An 8,406-nucleotide genomic window follows, 5' to 3' on the forward strand; every position below is an offset into this window, starting at 1 on the left:
ATAATATAAATCATGATGTAATTAAATGACGTAAATGTTTTATAACTCTAAAAAAAATTAAAATTTTATTTTTCTTTATTATATCGATTTTAAATGCATAATAATAATTTACAATTACAAATTTATCTATAATAACTAGGAATCTATAACAACTAGGAAAAATCAAAGTATGTACAATTTTAGAAAATTTTATATTAAGATAATATTTAAACCCTTATTCAAAATTCGCTTATGAAGATGTTAAACTGTTTTTCATTATTATCTCTATCGTTTGTTAGACGTTAAAACAGAAGTAGAAAGTCCGTAAAATCTGATGAATGCAAAAGTAATATGTAAACATCCATTGTAGGATTACTAAGTTTTAAAAATTAAAATAACTGTAACAGACATCACATATAAAAATGGGTAATGTGCCTAATGGGTAATATGCCTAAATGTTCTCTCAAATTTGCAATTTTTATTAAAACAATACGTATATACAAAATAATTTTATATATTTTAATTATTTTAAATAATTAACTTTTTCTTTCTTAAATAAAGAAATATATGGATATATATATATATATTTTTTTTTTTAATATATCTGTTTTGTAAAAGACGGGTAGTATAAATAAGGCTTAATTTTTATCCCAAAATTGAAAAAAAAAATTACCATATAATTATTAACAATTTTGTATACATTTTGGAAAAAAACTATCTGCCTGATAATAAAATTATATTATAGAAAAAAAAACGCAAACATTTAATATAATATAATTAACGTCAAATTTAATTCAGTTTTTCTTTAAAATAGCGCGGTTTTCACTGACATTTTTTTTTATATGTTATAAAGCACAAGCGAGAAGAAGCTTTTTTTATATAAATATAAAGTACAGTACTTAATGTACAATATATAATTAAAAAAATACGTTGCTTTTGGCATATACTAGAGAAGCGAGAAATTAAGCTTTATTGATACTCTTCATAAAATAAATTTTTTAAATAAGAAAAAATAAATACTAAAAAAAGAATTATTATCAGTTGATCTTAAACAGTAAAAAAAAATTTTTTTTAAACTACAATTCTTGATCACCTGAATGTTTTATATTACTTTTACGATATTGAATTTTAATTTTAATATCGAGTTTTTTAAATTTGTAAAATACATACCGAGATCTATCCTTTTAAGTACAAAACAATTTTACGACGTGCGTTTACTTGAAGTAAAATACTATCGTATCTCTTGATACATATTCTGCATAAAACGTCGGATTGAAAAAAATTAAAAATATTGACATTTGTCAAAAATCAATTTAGAAGAATTTAGAAGATATTTAAAAAATATTCAGAAGCTATTCAATTATTTTTGAATATCTTTTTAATTCTTCGCATTCAATTGCAATAAGAAGCATTAGATATGTGCAAAATCTCCGTGTTAAAAAAGAGTCACTTTTTCTGCTAATGTTCATCGGATTCAAAGGCATACAAGATTTCAAGATTATATTTTCAATATTGCACTAAAATAAAAAGTATTGGCCACAATCTAATCCGAGATTTTGCAAAGCAAAAATTTAATATACATACACAAACCTTAGCAATTTTTACGTTTAGAAGCCCTCATGCACATACAGAGACACACAGAATCAATTAGCACACGGAATTTGATAATAACAAACTGTATACCAAATGATACATCTTCAACTTCCATAGAATAAGTGTGGTCGGCTATCAAAGATGCTATATACTGTAAAAAATTTTTATAAAATTACAATATAGTGGACAATTTTAAGACCGATTATAATTTATAATAGCCCTACTTTAGAATCTAAGAAGGCTTCTCGGTGGCCTCTCCGAAAATTCTATAGAGGATACACGGAGATTTACAAGAAAACTGTACGAAGTATTTATTAAGGGTATTTCGAGGTTTTATCCAGCTAGCAACATCAAATCTGCGAATTGTGGCGAAGGTGAACGGAGAGTTTCCAGACTCCGCGTAACCTCCGAAGATGTTAAATGGGTAAAAACTGCCATGTAACTAAGTGAACGGAGGTTGGCAACATACGCAAATGCTTATTATACGATCCTCCGTTTATTCTCCGTAACTCTCCAGAAGAGCGGGACGTCAGGCATTAAGGAGGATCTATATTCGGGTAGTGTCTAGTTAGTTATCATACGCGTGTTGCGAGACAACACTCGTGTGCTTGCTAAAATGTGGCTGAAATGATCAAACGTGTTAAAGAAGTCGTGCTGAAAGTGTGAAAAGTTTTTGTCACAATTTACATTATCTATTGAAAAACAAAAACTATGCAAAAATCTTAAAGTGCTGAAATCCGTAAATTTACCTTCAGAAAAGTAACACGAAATTACTTTCGACTCATATGTAACAAAAACAATATTTAATTTTCTATGACAGTTTTTTTTATGAAGAAATATTTATTAATTTTAACTTACAAATTGGGGGAAAGAAATATGTAATTTTTACTTGCAAATTCTCAAAGATAACTGATAAATAAATAAAATCAAAAAAAAAAATATAAAATAAAACTTTCCAGTAAAAATAATCTATTAAAATTTTATCTTTAAAAATTTTTTAGCTGGAAATCCTCAAATCGTCGGTGGGACTGAGCTGTAGTCGGAGAACATCCTTATATGGTATCTTTAAGAACCTAAACAGGCATTTCTGCGGCGGATCTATTATCTCTAAGCGTTACATTCTCACCGCGGCTCACTGTCTTATGCAGTATGTATGACTTTTGCGTCTAATATAAGATTTTTTAATTCTTTACTACTTCTTTCTTTAAGATTTGGGTCGTCGACGTTCGATTTTTTATAATTGCAATTTTCCATTTTCTTCAGTAAACATAGATATTTAAATTTATTATTTCCTCACTACGATTTTTTTTTTAATTTTTAATATATTATTAATTTATTGAATTTAATTAAAGTATAATCCAATATTAATTTATATAATAAATATATAATTTTTGCGAAACATAGGATTAATGATCCCAGTGATCTGAAAGACATAACAGTTCATGCGGGCGGGCACAAATCTTTAAGTGAATCTGGTAATGTTTATGAGACTGACAAAGCCATTCTCCATCCCGATTTTAATTTGCCTTTAATTCGCAACGATATTGGATTGCTCCACTTAAAACAAGACATAAATATAATGAATTAGTGCAACCAATCTCTATCGCAAAGACGAATTCCGTCCTGGTTGGCCGATCCTTGCTTCTTAACAGGATGGGGAAACACTCGAGGTAAAAGAAATGATATATTAAATAAGCACTATCTCAATAAATAATACACACAATCTGTTCCTTAACTTACATAAGTATTACGTTGCTTTTAGTCAAATTATTACGTGACCTAAATGTTAAATATAAATAAAGCTAAATTAAAAAAATTGATGTTATTTTTTTAGATTTTATTGAGATGTAGATCTTCACTTGTTTACGTCTAACTCGTTTTTTTTATTTATGTATATAGTTCAGAGGCAAAGTACCTGAGAACTACAAAAAGTTGATCTGAAAGTTTACTCACAATTACAATGTAAAGTTGCATTCTGGAATGTGAAAGATAGTCATATTTGCGCATTTGCAAAATATGGCCAAGGAGCCTGTCATGTGAGTATATAAACAACGATTTTAATTTAAAGTGTATTAATTAACTTATTAATCTTAATTTAAGAAACATGTATCTATATTAAAAAATATTGTGCAAGTTTTTTAAAAAAATTTATTAAATTATAATATAGATATAGATATCTATTTATTAACTTATTACTTCTCGGACCTTTTAAAAAAACCATTAATATTTTATCTTATGTAAATTCTTACATGTGTATGTTTTATTATAAATTTATATTTAAAAACATTATTAAATTTAAAATTACATTTCTTATAATTAAACGTTGCACTGTTAATAAATATCTGTAATGTAATAAAAAAATTTTTAGGGTGATTCCGGTAGTCCGCTTGTTTCTAATGGCATTCAAATCGGCCTGCCTCGTTTGTTCGACCATGCCTGTAGCTGGATATCCGGATGTATACACCAGGACGTCCTCTTTCATAGACTGGATCACTCAACACACCAATACTGAATAATAAAATATTAATTATTATTTATTTTGAAAAATATCACCGGTTTTTCTCTTTCAACTTATAATTGATAGTAATAATATAATTATTTATTCTAAAAGATTGTTTAAAGAAATAGTATGTTCCAATAAAAAATAAAATGTGAACAAAAGAAATAAATACTGAAAGAAATAAAATTAATATGCGCTTAAATAAAAACACGTTTTAATTAATTTTAAATTATTAAGTAATAAAAAAGTGCATGTCCTTTACTTATTATATTAAATTATTAAAGAATTATCTATTGAAGATAAAGTGTTATAATGTAATTTCTAACAAATAGAGCTTAATATATCTTATTCCTTTGTTTTTTAAATGCTTACTACAAAATATTTATTTTATATATCTACTATTTACTTCTTATATAATTAATTTAATAATAATAAATTGCATTTAACTCGAAATAATACAATCTGTACAAATCGGATATTTTAACAAATGTTAGAATTGTATTTCGCGCGAAACATATTGCAATTATATTTCTTCTTTTAAAAACATCCTTGTTTACATTATAATAAAAATTGCAGTCGAAGATAGTCTTATCTCATTTTTATAGTGACAGATAAAATGATATTGTTTTACGAAGAAGTAATAATAATCATAAATTATAACTTTTCAAAAAATTGATAAGACAATCATTCAATTACGTTCAAGAAATTGAAAAAAACCTTATATACGTGTATAAAGACATATAAGATTAATATAATTGCAAATGTGTATTAGCAATAGAAATGTATATAAAATTATTTTTTAAAAGGATATTAAAAGTGTTCTGTAGATTCGGTGGTGTCGTATATAAACACACACACACACACCACACACACACACACACACACACACACAACACCGGTGGTTTTGCATATAAATCCTTTGAGTGTAGGTCTATGTTAATAAGTAAAATGCAATGTTTATAATATTGTTACGTCACGATTAAAGATGATGCGTTGTGCCGCGAACTGCGTTGCCACGGTAACCGAGCGCTGACGGATCGTGCTGCGAGCGTGCGGCCCGCTCTGGCGGCGCGCATGCGTTAATTAAACACACCGATTATTAACAGATTGCATTAGATATTGTTAAAAATTCCAAAAGGGGAGTGATCCTTCTCCTAGCCGGTTTCCCTCTGAGGCGCATCGGCTCCGGATTATTGGTAGTAATCGCGTAAATTAATTAATTAGTTTGATTCATTTAATTGCTTCTTGGAGAGGAGAAGCGTACGCTCTCCTGGCGCCGGTGCATTCGCACTCGTGCAGGACCATTTGGGAAAGCAGCAAGGGCCGAACACCCTTATTTAATTAGTAAACGGCGTAAATGAATTTCGAACACGAGGAGGAGCACGTGTACCTCCGTGGTACCGGAACTCCTATCCTCAACTCCATTGAGAAAAATTCAATTAAGGAATGCGGACGATTAACAGAAGTGGGCGATAGTGCGCGCCCCGCGAATAAAGAATATGAATACGAGGGCAAAATTTCATCCAGCGACCATAAGTTTAAACACGATAATTAATTAATTATCGAATTAGATGACAGGGCGTTAGATAATTTATTGCTCCTCTTTCCGAGCTCTTCACCCCCGAACGCCCTCACTTGCGGGTATATAAGCCACGATTTTCGGACGAAATTCGAGATTTTGCCTCCTTCTCTCGTGCCGAAAGCCTGTAAAAGTCACTTTTCGCAACTTTGAACTTAGAATATTTTGCGAATCGGAACTTAGAATTATTTCAATTTTCACGATTTGGAATTTGGATTATTTTCACGATTTGGAACTTAGAATACTTCCGCTATTTCAAAATTGCCATTTTCACGATTCGGCACTTAGAACTATTTTAATTGATTCATATTTAAAACTTAGAATATTTTCGCGATTTTTATTTCAGATTCAAGAGAGACTCGAGGTGGCAATTTCTCCCTTACTTATTAATTAGTTCTTTCATTATAATTATAGAACGCGGCTAGCGATCGTAGCGAACGGTTGTGGTGTGCGAAACGTATAAGAGCAAAACCAGCAAATTGTGAAGGTGCGAGTTCTCTTTTTTCATAAATTTTTCTTTTCTTTTATTATTAAAACCAGTGTAACTAAACCTAAGTTCTTTTTTTTTCTTTTTCCTCTTTCTCCGCGTCGCGGAATTACGTGTGCGGGATAATCGGTGGTGCTTCGACCTTTTTTTATATTTTCCTTCCCAGACAGTGCAAGTGATGAATCACAGCGCAAAGTTGCAGTTCCGTACGGAACGCGGCTGCCTCCGTCACCCGCTGAGAGAGCGCGATCCTAACCCCGCCGGCGTAACAATGTATCTGATAGCTTATTATGTATTAAAAAACACAATTGTTCGCGTAAGGCGCTGATACGAGCGGACGAGGATAATCTTTAACGACACTTGAGGGCCGTGGCGCCTCAGACCGCGGTTTACCGACGGACTTGTACACGTGTGTTGTTCGGCGTATAATTATTCGTATTCGCGTTTGGCGTACGATTTTTACAGATATTTACACTAGAGTGACCAGTTTTCTACCTTGGATTTTATATAATTTGAAAAAATAAAAAATATAGTTTATTGTTTAATGTTTATATATAAAATGTTATTTTGTCTTCACGTGATTTATAATTTAATTAATAATTGTATATAGTGAGCAAATATTTTTGCGAAATGTACGCTTTTTCTATTAGTAAAATAAAATATCGATAAAAATTAATAACTTTTTTTAATATAGAAATTCATGTCTTTGTTTGCTGTAATAATCGCTTAATTTTTATTCAACGTTAAATAATATTATAGTTTTTTGCAAAATTTATAAATCTATTGTTATAAATATTTGTTATAAATTTAGCAAAAAAACTTTTTTAATATAAATAAAAAGTTTAATAAAAAAAGAGAGGAAATAAATTTTATTATTAATTTTATTTAAAGTATGGACTAAACCATAGAGTAAATATTTTTAGATTATTTCAGAATTACTTGTTTTATACTTTAAAATTTTGTCTGATAACAATATTTCTAATTAAAATGATTACTTATGCGGTCTTAAAAGTGTTATCTAATCAAAATTATCTAATCTTAGAAATGTTATCTTTACAAATAAATACATGTATCAAATATATGTTAAGAACATGTGTATATACTATATATATATATGAATTAGCTTTTCTTCTTTAATAGTAACTAATCTTTCATAATGTACGCATTTTTTGGTCTTTTGATTGCCTCTTTGACAGCAATCAGTCATGGTAAGTAGTATTAATATAAAAAAAAACAATTCTGGTCATTGAAATATTAATTAATGAGAAAAAAAAAAATTTTTTAGTAAATTTAGATAAAAATAAATCTTAATTTTATTTAAATAATATAAATCATGACGTAATTAATTGACGTAAATGTTTATAAACTCTAAAATTGAACTTTATGTTTCTTTATTTATATCAACTTTAAATGCATAGTAATAATTTACAATTACAAGTTTATTTATAATAACTAGGAATCTATAAGAACTAGAAAAAATCCAGGTACAAATTTTAGAAAATTTTAAGATAAATGTTAAGATAATATATTAATTTTATTCAAAATGCGCTTATGAAGATGTTAAAGTGTTTTTCATTATTATATCTCTATCGTTTATTAGACGTAACACAGAAGTAGAAGGTAGTTTTAAGTCCAAAACGATTTATGACGTGCGTCCACTTGAAGTAAAATACTATCGTATTTCTTGATACATATTTGCATAAAACGTCGGATTAAAAAGAATTAAGAAATATTGACATTTTGTCAAAAAGCAGAATTCAGAAGATATTCAAAAAATATTCAGAAGATATTCAATTAAATACCTTCTGTATTTTTTAATTCTTCGCATTCAATTTCAATAAGAAGTATTCAAATAAATGCGAATCTTCATTTAAAAAAAAAAGTCACTTCTTCTGCTAATTATTATTGAATTCAGAGGCATACAAAATTTTATGGTTCTATTCTCAATATCGCACTGAAAAGTATTGGCCACGATCCAATCCGAATTTTTTGCAAAGCAAAAATTTAATGTACCAAACCTTAGCAATTTGGTGTTCAGAGGCCATCATGCACATACAGAGACACACGAAAATCAATAGCACACGGAATTTGATAATAACAACCAGTTATACTAAATGATCTTCACCTTCAGCTTCCATAGAATGAGTTAGTCGGCTATCAAAGATGCTATATACTGTATAAAAATTTTATAAAATTACAAGTATTATAGTGGACAATTTAAGACCTATTATAATAACCCTAATTTAGAGTCTAAGGAGGCTTCTCGGT

Source organism: Monomorium pharaonis, unplaced genomic scaffold (genome assembly GCF_013373865.1).
Source record: "Monomorium pharaonis isolate MP-MQ-018 unplaced genomic scaffold, ASM1337386v2 scaffold_367, whole genome shotgun sequence".
NCBI classification, from domain to species: Eukaryota; Metazoa; Arthropoda; class Insecta; order Hymenoptera; family Formicidae; genus Monomorium; species Monomorium pharaonis.